Genomic DNA, 13,729 nt, shown 5'->3' on the forward strand with positions numbered 1-13,729 from the left:
AAACCAGCTGCAGAAACTACCCTCTCTGCTGAAAGCTGGGTACTCGTCAGGACAACCTGCCTAGCAGAGAGGAGCTACCCTTTCTGCTGAGAGCTGAAGAGATGATGGGGTGACCAGCTGCAAAGAGGAGCTAACTACCCTCTCTGCTGAGGGCTGAACACTCATTGGGATGACCTGCCCAGCAGAGAGGAGCTCCCCTTTCTGCTGAGAGCTGAATACTAAGCAGGACATGCTGGCTACAGCAATGAGTGGCCCACTGTGGGTCTCCTCTGGGCTGTTCCATTGCTCATTAAAGCTCCACTTATCTGTGTACCTCTTTCTTCCTGAATGAAGGACAAGAACTCTGGGTCTGGTAAATGATAGGGCTAAAAGAGTTGTAACTGTAACAGGAAATGAGCGAAAACATACCACTTGCCTGCCATGTTGCAGGTGACAAGGAGGGGAGAGAGGAGATAAGAGCCGTGGCCATGGCTCGTTGTGGTACGACCTGGTCCAGTTGCAGTCTCTCAGGGAGCTGGCGACTGTGCCCATACCTGGAGTTGCCTGCCATGCTGCAGCCAATGTACTGGCTATGCACAGTGACTGAACCCCACCCTCGCTCACATACCCCTTGCCACTCTGGGCCAGGTTCACCCACCTTTGCAGGCATGGGCTCCAAGCAGGTAGCAAGAACTGAGCACAGCCTGCCAGGGTGAGTGGGCAGAATCAGCCCAGCGGGCCAGAGCAAAACTCAGGCGAAAAGCACCACTGGCCACAGAGGTTTTCAGCTGGCGAAGTGCCTCCCTGAGAATCCTGTAACAGTGTCTCTGTAGCCTGTGTGTTTCTGAGAAGTTCTGGATTGGGTTTCTCACAGCAGAAAATCCTGTCTGAGTATCTCAGCTATGTAACAGCAGACTTCTTCAGAAAGAAGGGCCAGGGTTCTTGACTTCTTAGGCCTAATTTAGGGTTGTCCAGTTCTTTCATTGAGAAAGCCCAGCATTCGTGGGATATGATGTATTGATAAAAATTTCTTAAAATTATTGTCAATCTGTCATTAGGAATTTAAACAGGTTGCAGTGCAAGAAGTAATTATCCCTAAATCATAACATTGCAATATCACACATATATCTCATTGGTTTATTATTGTGCTTGCAGACATAAACTGATTTAAGAGACAATTTGGGGAGCAAAGAGGATGAATTTCACATTTTCTTGGAGAACACCATATCTATAGAAATGAGTGTTCCCAGGGAGACTTAACAGTAATAATAGCAACAACCACAACAATAATGAGGATTCATGTGAATCAAAGGGCAGAGGCCAGGAGAGCATAGAGTGAAAACACAGATAAAGACTGCATACATACTAAGTTCAGTACGTGATGTCTTCATCACGTGACAGTGCATTGTGAAAATAATAACTGTCAACAGTAAAAATGCTGTAGTATTTGGAGGGGTAATTTATCATGTATCCAGAGGAAGGGTTGTTTCTGATTCAGTTTCTTTTCAATACGTTTTGTAGAAATAATAATTTCTCTAAAACATATTGAAAATAATAATTGTGCATTGTGAAAATAATAATTGTCAACAGTAAAAATGCTGTAGTATTTGGAGGGGTAATTTATCATGTATCCAGAGGAAGGGTTGTTTCTGATTCAGTTTCTTTTCAATACGTTTTGGAGAATATAATAAAAAGAAATATATGCATGGTTATATCTGATTATCAATCAAATATTTTTTAGTTACTCTGTTAGAAGCATACCTGGAATATATTTAGTGTGTCATATATTTATTCCTATCACTAATTTTGCTTTCTTGTTCAGTAATTACTACCTGTTTCCTCAGAAAAAAATATATATTTGAATTATTGCTGAGTCATCAATGACTTACCACTGTACACTCATGGAAAAGAATCATCTCTTTCCTTTTCTCTGTGACTCTTGCCATGAAAAGAAAATGCAGAGTGATGGTGCACGAAAAAGCAGAAAATGTGGATCCATTAGGTTTGTGGCCAATTATTGCAATTAAACTCACTTTTACTGGATACTTCCTATTTTCCAGGCAGTATGCCAGGTTCTGAGGAGACAATAATTATTAGGGTAATTTGATCTCTGCATATTAACATGATGTCTGCATGTAAAGACTTAAGTATTATGAGAAAACAGAAATTCCTAGAGAGGGACTGATGGTGGGCTTTTAAACATTTCTTAGCATATCTGATAACATAATATTCAACATCCAGTCGTGGATTCCTGTGTACCTGCTGTCTCATGTTATATACTAGGGTGTACCTTTATAAATGAACATCCTTTATCTTGTGAATTTGCAGAATCTTTGCACACTCTCTCCTTCAGCTTATTTCTCAAGCAAACTGACATGGAGATGTTGGAGGAATATTACCCCTAGGAATTAGTTTAGAGCCTGGCACTGAGCTAATTGTTTTACACACATCATTTCACACAATAATCACATAAATCCTCGAGTCTAAATTCTGAAATTAAACATAGAAAAAAATGAAATTTAAAATCATCAAAGTGTATGTACGTATGCCTGCATTTATTTGGGAATTTATTTTTCATTTTAATGTGAGCCTGGTAAAATTACTACCAGACCTGGATTGCAAATATATTTAAATTGTTGCAATTTAAGTTAAGGTAGAAAGAAAATAAAAAATAATCTAATTGATTTCTGAGTTATATTTATTTTAAAGAGAATTGTGTTTGAAAGAGAATATTCAGAGAGAATAGTCATCTGCGTCCTCTACTCATGATGGTTCTTTGCATATCCAGGTCAATATTGTGCAGACTTTCAGTGACCTGAATAATATTCTCGAGTTATTTAATTACAAAGTGGACATTGGATTCTTTTCCACCTGGGAAATTTCAGAACCGGCCCCTTTTAATTTCTCTCCCTTGTTTCTTAGGGAATATCAGATACAGCTTTCTGTGGCAGTTTAATGCCTGAAGGAAGCTCAGTCTGATGGGAGGGTGAGAGAAAGGTTTTACCTTTTCCTCCTTGGTCTTTACTATAGTTTCCTCTATGTAAACCTTTGAATTGTACATTGATACCAGATGTGAGGCCAAATGAGATTAACCAATTTAACTTAATCTGAATATATTTAGAAAGTAAATCTGACCATATTTAGAAAGTAAATCGGTTAATCTGCTGCATTAAAAGTGGCTTATCATATTGAAAAGCAAATGTTAAGAGGGAGAAAATTTTGTATTCATGACATGCATGCAACAGTTCTGTTTTGATGGAATAGTTCTGCATGACTTAGAGATCTCCACCCCGTTCCTTTCCATCGGGAAGCTTTGAACCTCATATTAACATTGGAGAAGACAACACTCTATCCAGCTTTCTAAGGATTATAGCAATGTTCTCTTTTGTGACCTACTTTCCTTGAAAAGCCTTGCCTTCTTGGGATTCCTATAACTGTTCTAGGAGCTGGCATTTCTTATATTGTTTGCAAATAATCTCACATCATCTGAACTGTTACAAAGCTTTTATAGTGATATAGAGATCAAATAATTAACTTGTCACATTAGAAATGAAGAAAAATATGAAAAAAAAATTATAATTGCATGATTCTATTTCTTTGACAGCATATTTGGAAACTCCATTAGCTGAAGTCATCTCGTAATTTATCGAATAAATTCATTGGCTATACCAGGGTTTTATACATTTCAGTGGAATAAATACAGTGTTGCCTGTATGTGTTTATGATGATAAAATAATAAAGGAATTTAAAGGATTAAAGCCTGTGTCCAACTTCTGACATAATTATTATTTTTTAATCCTTGTTGGAGAGAAAAAGAAAGAAATACTTTTGATATTATTATTCTATTTAGTGTATCAACATCTTTATAATATGGCACTGTGCAACTGAGGAAAGAATCTGGACTTTGAGACAAAATCTTTGCTCTGTCATTTATTTATTAGGTGTGGAACCTCAGACAACTTCTCGGAATACTAGTTTTCTTATATGAGTTTGAAGGAGGAATAGTCATGTCTGTTTCATAGTGTAGTTGTGTGGCCAGAGCCAGAATAGGTAATATCGAAAATGCATGACACAGAGCAGATGCTCAAGGAACAAAGCTATTTTTAAAATACAATTTTTATTTCTCTTATATTTTATCCTCGTCCTTTTTGTATTTTTTTCATGCCCACCTTCTTGCCTTTTCTCCACACTTTACCTCTTGTCCTTCTGATGGTAAGCTGTGATACCTCAAATGGCACATAGAAACTGACTAGAGCTATGGAGGTGGGATGTACTGAAGTGATGTGGTAAAGAGTGGGGCAGCTGGAAAAAAAAAAATCTAGCTTTGTTTGTTCATTGGCCTGACTGGTACTTTATTTCCAGTCTTTCCTTATTTTAAGGCATCTAAATGTCATGGTTCACTATGATGTCACAGAGAGACAAAAGATCTCTCTCTTTACATTTCTGTCCATTATGCTCTATGTAAATGCATCATTGTAAATGCAGCGTAGTAGAAGCTGTAACTGAAATAGTTACAAACCATTTACTATCATATTATGTACATTTTGTCTCAAGATGAAATTTTTTTTTAATCTTCATGTCATCGAACTCAAACCAGGTTGACCTAGGAGGGAAAATATTTAAGATAGGCATAAGCTACCACTTTCAAATACATAAATTGTAATTAGGTAGCCTGTGCTATTTGCATAGTTAGATGGAATATGAAAATCTATTGGAGGTATTGTTTAAAGTACAACCTTACATAAATAGGCTAAAATTTAGTCTTAAGATTTAAAATATAATAATAATAAGAAAATGACATTAAATATACTTCCACGGCAGAATATATAGTGACTTTACAAAGCTGAAGTTAAAAAGAAGAGAGAGAAAAAAAGCAATGATTTTTGGTTTTACTTTGTTTGGTTTGATTTGGTTTGGATCTTTGTTTAGTTTTAGACCATGATATTATTTCATTGACATATATAAAATGTCATAAAAGCAATAAACTGAGGGCGTCAGTATCATGTTAAAAGGAATAGGACAACATCCTAACTAAAACAGTGAGAACATTTGATTTCAAAAGGCAGTTGTTATTTCTGCCATAATAGTAATAATGTCACTGTCTAGAGTGAACTCAGAATAAATGGCTCAGCATTACCAATTATACACCTTGGCTTGGCAGCCTGTTGTTTTATTGTTGTGGGAGGGAACCATGCTCTTCATATTCCCTTGACAAATGAACTCTCCCATTTAAATAACTGTTGAAACACTGCCATAAAATGAAGACATATCGAATATTGTGTTTGTATAAAAATGGCTTGATTCCTCTGAGCTGTTTTAGGAAATCAGCACAGTGCATTAAATCAGGTGTCAGGGAATGTCATGGTCATATCTACAATAACTTTTATTTTTGAATAAAACTATTATTAAATTGTTTCTAATTCTGGATTGCAGCTTAATTATACTTAGTGCTCTTTAATGCTTCCAAAAATATGATGGCACAAAATAGGTTTTATTTCTTGTTTTTATTTTTATTTTTCAGATTTCATTTTGTTTTTGTAGTTACAATATTATATATAGCCTATATAGGAAAACATTATAATGGGAAACAAAGTGATCATCAAATTCTTAGCTATTATACTTTGGAAGTCTGAATGTTCTTCAAAATAAATTTGATACATTTTATTAACCTGTGAATTTAAATAATAGCTTCAGCTTACTTTAAAGATAATAATGCTTTGCTAAGACTAAACACGTGGAATATTATAAAATTTGAAATTGTATGTTCATAAAAGTCACATATTCAATTGTTTAGTGGTGTAGCCACTTCCCATTCAAAGGAACATGATAGTGTTTATTTTATTGGCTTGGTATCCCTTTTTTTCTTTTGTACTTCATCTGTCTCCTCCTTCATACCTCCAATCATCGTCTTTATAAAGAGCACTCTTTTCTGCATTGAGGAAGGGAAAGGTAATGAAAATAGTCATAAATATTTGGCCAACTAAAGAACAAAATATAATTTGATGAATCAAGGATAAAAGCCATTACTTGTTAAATAGGCCAGGTACTATAGTATGTACATTGTGATGATAATCCCCCTAATTAGGAAAGAAACTATAACCAGAGGAGATGAAGCAGCTTACGCAAGTACACAAGGTCCAGTGACTGCTGAAAGTATATCACAAAGCTGCATATGTATGGCTGTCTTTAAAGCCCATGCTCTTTCCCTCCCTCTCAAATGACTGAGATAAACAGTTAATGAGAAAATGCAGCCAAGGGGCAGACATTGTAAGAATTTATTTATCTACAACAGATTATAACTATTTGGGTGAGGGGGGATTATAGATCCTCAGTAAGGTCACTGATGCTTCACCCAGAAATGATATATCTCCTGGTTTGCTGTTATATTAGTCCATTTGCACATTGGTATGAAGAACTACTTGATACCAGGCAATTTATCAATAAAAGAGGGTTAATTGACTCACAGTTATACAGGCTGTACAGAAAGCATGGCTGGGGAAGCCTCAGGAACCTTTCAGTCATGTCAGAAGGGCAAGGGAAAGCAAGCATGTCTTAACATGGTGACAGGAGAGAGAGAGAACAAAGGAGGAAGTGCTGCACACTTTCCAACAACCAGATCTCCTGAGAAATTATCACGAGAATAACAAGGGAGAAATCTGACCCATAATTCAGTCACCTCCCACCAGGCCCCTCCCACAACATTGAGGATTACAATTCAACATGAGATTTGGGTGGGGACAGAGAGCCAAACAATATCAGTGGTGTATCAGCTCTTTCAAATAGGATAATGAAATGTGCATCCACACTTGTTTCTTACCCAACATGATAATATATGAAAGTAGGTATAAAGCTTATTGATTTAAGTCCAATGACTCAGTATCAAGGTATAAAATAAAATTCATTCCTTAAATATAAATGATATAGTCAATTGTTTGCTTGTTTCAGTTACATTAAACTGTTGGTGAATTTGAAGCTGTGATTTTACGAGCTTTTGGAAGAATGAATCCTATGATATTGCAAAAAGAAATCATTTGAACTGAAATTTATCAATATGAATATTTGGTAAATTTTCTTAATAAATACTTAGAAGATCTTCATATGCATAATTATAATATTGTAATTTTTCAATGAGAAAAAATGAATCCATTCCATATTAGGTTCTCTCCTAAATATGTTTTATACAGCTTATCCTTAGAACTTTTGAAATAAATGACTACAAATATTTCTAATAAATCAAACTGATTTATTAGAAAAGGCAATAGGAATCTTAACCATAAGTTCGCAATCATTATCAAGTCATTTTCAGTGAAGATTTTCTACAGAAGTAATGGATTATAATATAAGTCATATAAGGACTGTGTAAGACTTGTCTATGTAGGTGCCAGGTAAGTTACATTGACTAGATGTTAGAAAAAAAAATGGCATTTATTTAAGATGGGAGTAAGTCTCTAAAATAATATGGTCATGAAATAAATATATGTGTGTATGTCAGTTGCCAAATATAAGGCACATTCTTGAAAAAATCGTATTATTAGCATGTACATTGCCACCAGATGATAAAATTCTCTGTCTCTTATAAACACTAAAATCTATGGTCAAAAGCAGTACTGCATATATTTCAGAGAGAGTTGACACTGGTTGATGAGGTTCTGTAATAAAATTGTACCAGTCAAACAATTCCAGAAAACTGTAACCTTAATGCACTGGCTTTGTCCTATTTTATTTTATTCATTTATTTATTTTTGAGACAGAGTCTCACTCTGTCACTCAGGCTGGAATGCAGTGGCAGATTTCAGCTTACTGCAACCTCCACCTCCAAGGCTCAAGTGATCCTTCTACCCCAACCTCCCGAGTAGCTGGCATACAGATGCTACCACATCATCAGGCTACTTTTTGTATTTTTTTCTGGGGATGGGGATCTGTGTTTCCCAGACTGGTCTTTAACTCCTGAGCTCAAGTGATCCACCTTCCTCGGCCTTCCAAAGTGCTGGGATGACAGACATGAGCCACCATGCCTGGCTGCTTTGTTCTATTTTAATATTCACTTGGTTATTGTTATCACAAGGCCTAGAGCACAAAAGATATCCTAGTAGATGTGAAAATATAGTGCTGCATCTTTTAATAATTAATTCCTAAAGCAGTCTGAAAATTACACGGTGACTAATACTACAAAAACACCCTAATTACAAGATAAAGGGAAGAGCTTCTTGGTAGATTGGCTTGCTTATTCTGAAACTAAAATATTTTGTGACAACTTCACTACATTGAGACTGAGATAAACTGAGTCACTTAAGGTTAATTTCCACACTATGCTCCTAGTAGTGAAATTCATATCTAGTGAAATTCATATCTAGAACAATGGTATTGTTGCCATTTATCTATTGTCATATGTACACTTTTTGTTTAAGCAAATTGGAATAGATCTTGGTGATATGTGGTAAAAAAAAAAAAAAAAAAAAAAAAAAAAACCACAGCAATGCTTTTAATGCCAAAGCCATTCCTGAAGAAATCTGTAGAATGCAAAGTACTTGGATATTTTATTTGTAAAAGTAATGGAGTGAAATTAATTTCTTCCTTTTAACATGCAAACAAGTTTCGTTTTTATCACTTATTCAGTTAGCACCTTAACTAAATACTAACAAACTTTATCCTAAACTATAGATAAAATCCTGAAGGATTATTTAAGACTTTGCTCATATCTGCTTCGGTCCACTCTATTCAAAACTGTAAATGCCAGTCACCCTACTCACAACCTTCTTTTTTTCACAGTGACAATTTTTCCCCTTAAAATGATCACATTTGAATATTATATATAACTTACTTGTTTTAGTTGTGTTGCACATTGTTTATTTCATGGATATTGTTTCCAAGTAAGAGCCAAAGTAAAAGACTTTTGGAAAATTGTTGATTGATATATTCCAGGTGCCTAGAAAAGTGCCAGATGCACCTGATATGTAGTGATCAATAAATATGAATGTTCCTTAAATAAATAAGTAAAATATTTAAGCAATTAGTGACAGAAACACAGTAAATCTATTGTGGGTTTATATGTTTTAATTTTTTTTTTACAATTAATTGCATAATCACATAAAGAATACTAATTGTTACAGTTGAGAAACATTTTAGGGAGGCTTTGGCTAAGTGTCTTATTTCTAAAACTGCACTTTATTATGGCATGCACAGCAAATTTTAAGCAACTCTAAAAATTGTCTATTTTCTATTGAAATACATATTTGAAAAATGTGCCATTCCTTTGTAGATCTAAGAATAATACAAATAGAAAGATGTCATCTTTAATCATGATTACGAAGTAAAAATAAAATCATTCCTGTGATAGTTTATAAACTTTATAAATCTATTTTTCTCATCCTTACAAACAGCTGAAAAAGAAATATAGCACTGTTTAGATAATTATTTTTGTATCATTGTGGTAAATAATAAAATTTGAAATATTTAGATAAAAATGAACACATTAAAAATATCTTAAAGATAAACGACTTCAGCATCAGATATTTGCATCATCTTAATGTATTAGGATATAACTTACACCCACTTTCTATTCATCTAATTTCCACAAATAAATATTCTAAGTTCAGCAAATGAATTATTTACAAGAACGTCATACAGCTGCCTTTCTTTTCATGTAATAATAATTTTTTAAAAATGGGAATCTTACTCTTATGATAGCTTCTATTTCCAGGCTCATTATAGATTTGTTCATGACCTTAAGCAAGCCTCTATCTTCCAGAAAAATATGGAATTCACTCTCCATGGTCTTCAAGTTTATTTCCTCTTCTATGATTTTGTACTTTTATCTCTTATTACAAAATATACATTTTGCTTTTATATTAAAACACTTAGTATTAACAAATATACATCTCTTTTCATTTACTGGTTTTGTATATTTTTTAAATGGGCATGAAACACTGAAGCTATGGTTAGTATTAGAATCTTTTATGCTTCATTCCTACATATCATCTATATATTCAGGATACAAAATGCTTCTTGTGCTGTTTTTCTTGGAACTACATTTTAAAAAGGAAAGTGCACTCATAGGAGGCTGCCTTCTTCTAGGCAGTAAATAAATACTACTTAGGACAATACTGAACTAGGTATATATTGGATAGAAACAATGATACAATGGATTATATCTTTATCTTATTGATTGAGAGAAGTGAAAGTTGCTGAAAAGTCTGTGAAATATAAAAAAAATATAATGTGATTATCATTCTGAAATATACCTTAATTATCTTCTCTCAAATACTAACTTAGATATCTTGTCTCAAAGCCAACAGAATAAATTATAGTTTTTTCAGATATGAAAATAACCCAAATTTATTATTGTATTATTTTATCCAAAACTTTATTTTATATTCTTCAAAATATTATGATGTGAAATATTCTTCCATTTTAAATAAATGAACATATTAAACATTTTCACAATATATTAGGTTTTTCTTGCATTGCTATAAATAAATACCTGAGACTGGCTAATTTATTAAAAAAGAGGTTTAATTGTCTCACACTTCTACAGTCTGTACAGGAAGCATAGTGCCAGCATCTGCTCCTGCAGAGGTCTCAGGAAGCTTCCAATCATAGTAGAAGGTGAAAAAAGAGCAGGCATCTCACATGGCAAGAGTGGGAGCAAAAGAGAGTGGGAGTGAGCGGTGTCACACACTTTTAAACAAGCATTGCAAGAACTAACTGTCACCAGGACAGCACCAAGCCATGAAGAATCTGCCCTCATGACCCAAATACCTCCCATCAGGCCCACCTTCAACACTGGGGATTACATCTCAACATAAGATTTGCAGGGGATATCCATACGATATTATACAAGGATAAAGAAGGATTTTTTTTTGTAATAAGCTATTTTCTTATTCAGTTGTAATCATCAAATATATTCAGTTATATTACTGCTCAGTTTTAGGTAAAACATCTAGCATGTCAAATCTAAACACAATATGCCTTATGCATTATTTCCATACTACTTGTGACATTCGAAGAATTAGTTTCCAGAATGATTTAGTATCTGAATCTGAAAACACTTGAAGATAAAAAAAAAAATTTGTGAATACAAAATTTAAGTAGAATTAACATTTCCAATAGTATACACATATGTTACATTTGTTTCTGGCTGTAAGAACATATAAGACAAGCTATTAAATATATCAACACCGGAAGTTAAAAAATATTTAGTAGTTCCCAATAGTTTTCTTTTAGATAACTACATAATTGTTATTTCAATCCAATTGGAAAATGCCTTAGTCATATGTTCTTTTTATTTACAGGAATTTGCATTGTCATGTTTCAGAATACCATCCTAAAGACTGGCAAATAAGGTATGATATGTTTTATTTAATATTCAAGTATGTCTTTAAAATTTCATATCAACAGTTTAAAAGCTAAGAGCTGTATCTATCTCCAAAGAGAATCATAAGTAGATTGTTGGGTTTTGGATTCAAGTTATGACTATCGTCTATGTGTTGCAATTACTTTGTGATTGTTTTTTCCTTTTATTGAAAAGCCACTTGCATAGAGATGTCCACTATTTGCTGGTTTACTCAAGTACAGTATCAATTGTTTGAAGCAGAATAAAAATGTTTGTTTTGCTTAATTTATTTGCCATCCAACAAAGACTTTCTTGGGACACATCATGTGGCAACAATTGATCAATGCAGCAATTGATATACACAATGTAACTCATGTAGAAACATTTGTCCAAATCCAACAGCCACAGGAGCAAGGCTATGGGAAAGTATGAAGTAATCAATATTTGTAAAAATGAAATCTAAAATCTGAATTTGGGTTACACTAAGACACCAAAATAGTCCTATTAAAAATATGTGTATGGCTCTTTATTCTCAATGTATAAGTGCTTATTGGAGTCGTAAAAAAGCACCTAATATTGACTTGAATTGAGGTATTACCTGAGATTTTAATAGTAGAAACACTGTTTCACTTTTTTTTTACTTTGCATATTATAAGGAGAAAATGCTGCATTTAACAACAAAAGCATTTGGATATGCCAGTTTACTTATTTGTGACTGTTTTCTCTTTGAAGAGACTCGTGTTACCAATATTGTTCTGCCTGAGTGTTGACCGAAAGGAAGGAAGGAAGAAAGGGCAGAAATATTAAAATCTGGAAAGTAAATGTCAATCTTCAAGGCCCTGGCTTTTAGAAAATCTTAATGACAAGAAACATTTTTTAAAAAAAGTCTTATTGGCATGGCTTGGCATTCACATTATAAGTAAAAATCCAGTTCATGGAGCTAAGCTTTTTTTTTTTTTTTTTTTTTTGGCTAGGAAATTAGGAAATTAGTTGCACCTTAATCTTGGTAATAAATTAAGGAAGAAGCATTGTAGTTCATTATGTTAGTCATGTTTTTATTCTTACATTCTCACCAGAACTTTCAGAAAAATCAACAGCCGGGCAGAAGAATTTGGAATCTTTTCAAACTAGTATGTCTCAGCTGTTTCTCCTCTAGTTTTTGAAGGAGGCAAAATTAGATGTGAATGTTTTATGATTATACTTTTAATGCATGTTTCTAATTGAATATAGTAAAATAAAATTGAAAGTTAAATAAAAATAACTAATTTACATTTATATTTACCTATTTTGTTTCTTTAAAAATATCCCCGGACATGGTGGCTCACACCTGTAATCTCAGCACTTTGGGAGGTTGAGGTGGGCAGATCACGAGGTCAGGTGTTCAAGACCAGCCTAGTCAACATAGTGAAACCCCATCTCTAGTAAAAATACAAAACCTAGCCAAGCGTGGTTGTGTGCATCTGTAGTCCCAGCTAGTCGGGAGGCTGAGGCAGGAGAATTGCTTGAACCTGGGAGGTGGAGGTTGTGGTGAGCTGAAATTGTGCCACTGCACTCCAGCCTTGGCAACAAAAAAAAAATCCATCTAAAAAAAAAAAAAAAAAAAAAAAAAACCTTAGGTACCGTTAGCTATTTTCAATTATATTATCACCAATAGTCATACGAATTTTAAAAGAAAAGTAGATTAATGTGTATGGCAGAAAAAAAAAAACCTAACAACAACAACAACAAAAAATCTCGACTGATTCAGCTTGTCTTTTTCAGTGATATATCCATCAAAATAATAAGAACTATTGTTTCTTTGGTTCCCAAAATAACGAAAGCAGAAAGGCAATAAAAATATCCCAAGTTAAGCAAAATAACATTTTGCAGAGGAAAATTTTTTGCCTCTTTTAGGAATATTATTAGTTGGCATCATATACTTAAATTACTAAAAGAATTTTGCTGGCTTCTGACAAATGAGGCAGTGCAAACGGGGCAAAATCCTCTTTCCTAAGCTGTTATTCAGAGAACAGAAGGTGTGAAAATACCATCATGGTAAAATTATTTTTTTCAAATATTAAACTTATCCCTTGTCATTGAGGTATTTTTCTGAGTGCAGGACAATGAAGGCTCACCTAGATATTCAGGTCAAGAATTGCTATGACTTCAAAAGTCTTCTACCTAAGTGTTTAGACCATTCTTCCCACTGCCTGAGTGATAGCATGCTATGAATAATCTGTAGAATCATAATCTCTGAGGCAGTAAATCTCAGATTTATTATAGATAGGCCCTTCATGATTGACTTTTAGAAGAGGAATTATGAATAGCCACAGTCCAAATGATCAATATGTGCCTTTATTCTACTCTTATCAAGGTAAAATGAGGATATACTGTGATTATTTTTATTGTTCATTCTAAGAAGCTGTCTTTAAATATCTA

General features: G+C 33.8%; 1 protein-coding gene across 9 annotated transcripts in view; it reads left to right on the forward strand.

Moving 5' to 3' along the window:
- The window catches only part of PCDH15 (protocadherin related 15), a 1,323,555-nt gene that overhangs the window by 242,104 nt on the left and 1,067,722 nt on the right, over window positions 1-13,729 (forward strand). For all 9 annotated transcript variants that reach the window (XM_037741275.1, XM_037741277.1, XM_037741276.1 and 6 more), the window contains exon 2: window positions 11,271-11,321. The gene's annotated coding sequence lies outside the window, so the exon portion shown is untranslated. The remainder of the gene's footprint in view (window positions 1-11,270; window positions 11,322-13,729) is intronic.

This window comes from Cebus imitator, unplaced genomic scaffold (genome assembly GCF_001604975.1).
Source record: "Cebus imitator isolate Cc_AM_T3 unplaced genomic scaffold, Cebus_imitator-1.0 Scaffold97, whole genome shotgun sequence".
NCBI classification, from domain to species: Eukaryota; Metazoa; Chordata; class Mammalia; order Primates; family Cebidae; genus Cebus; species Cebus imitator.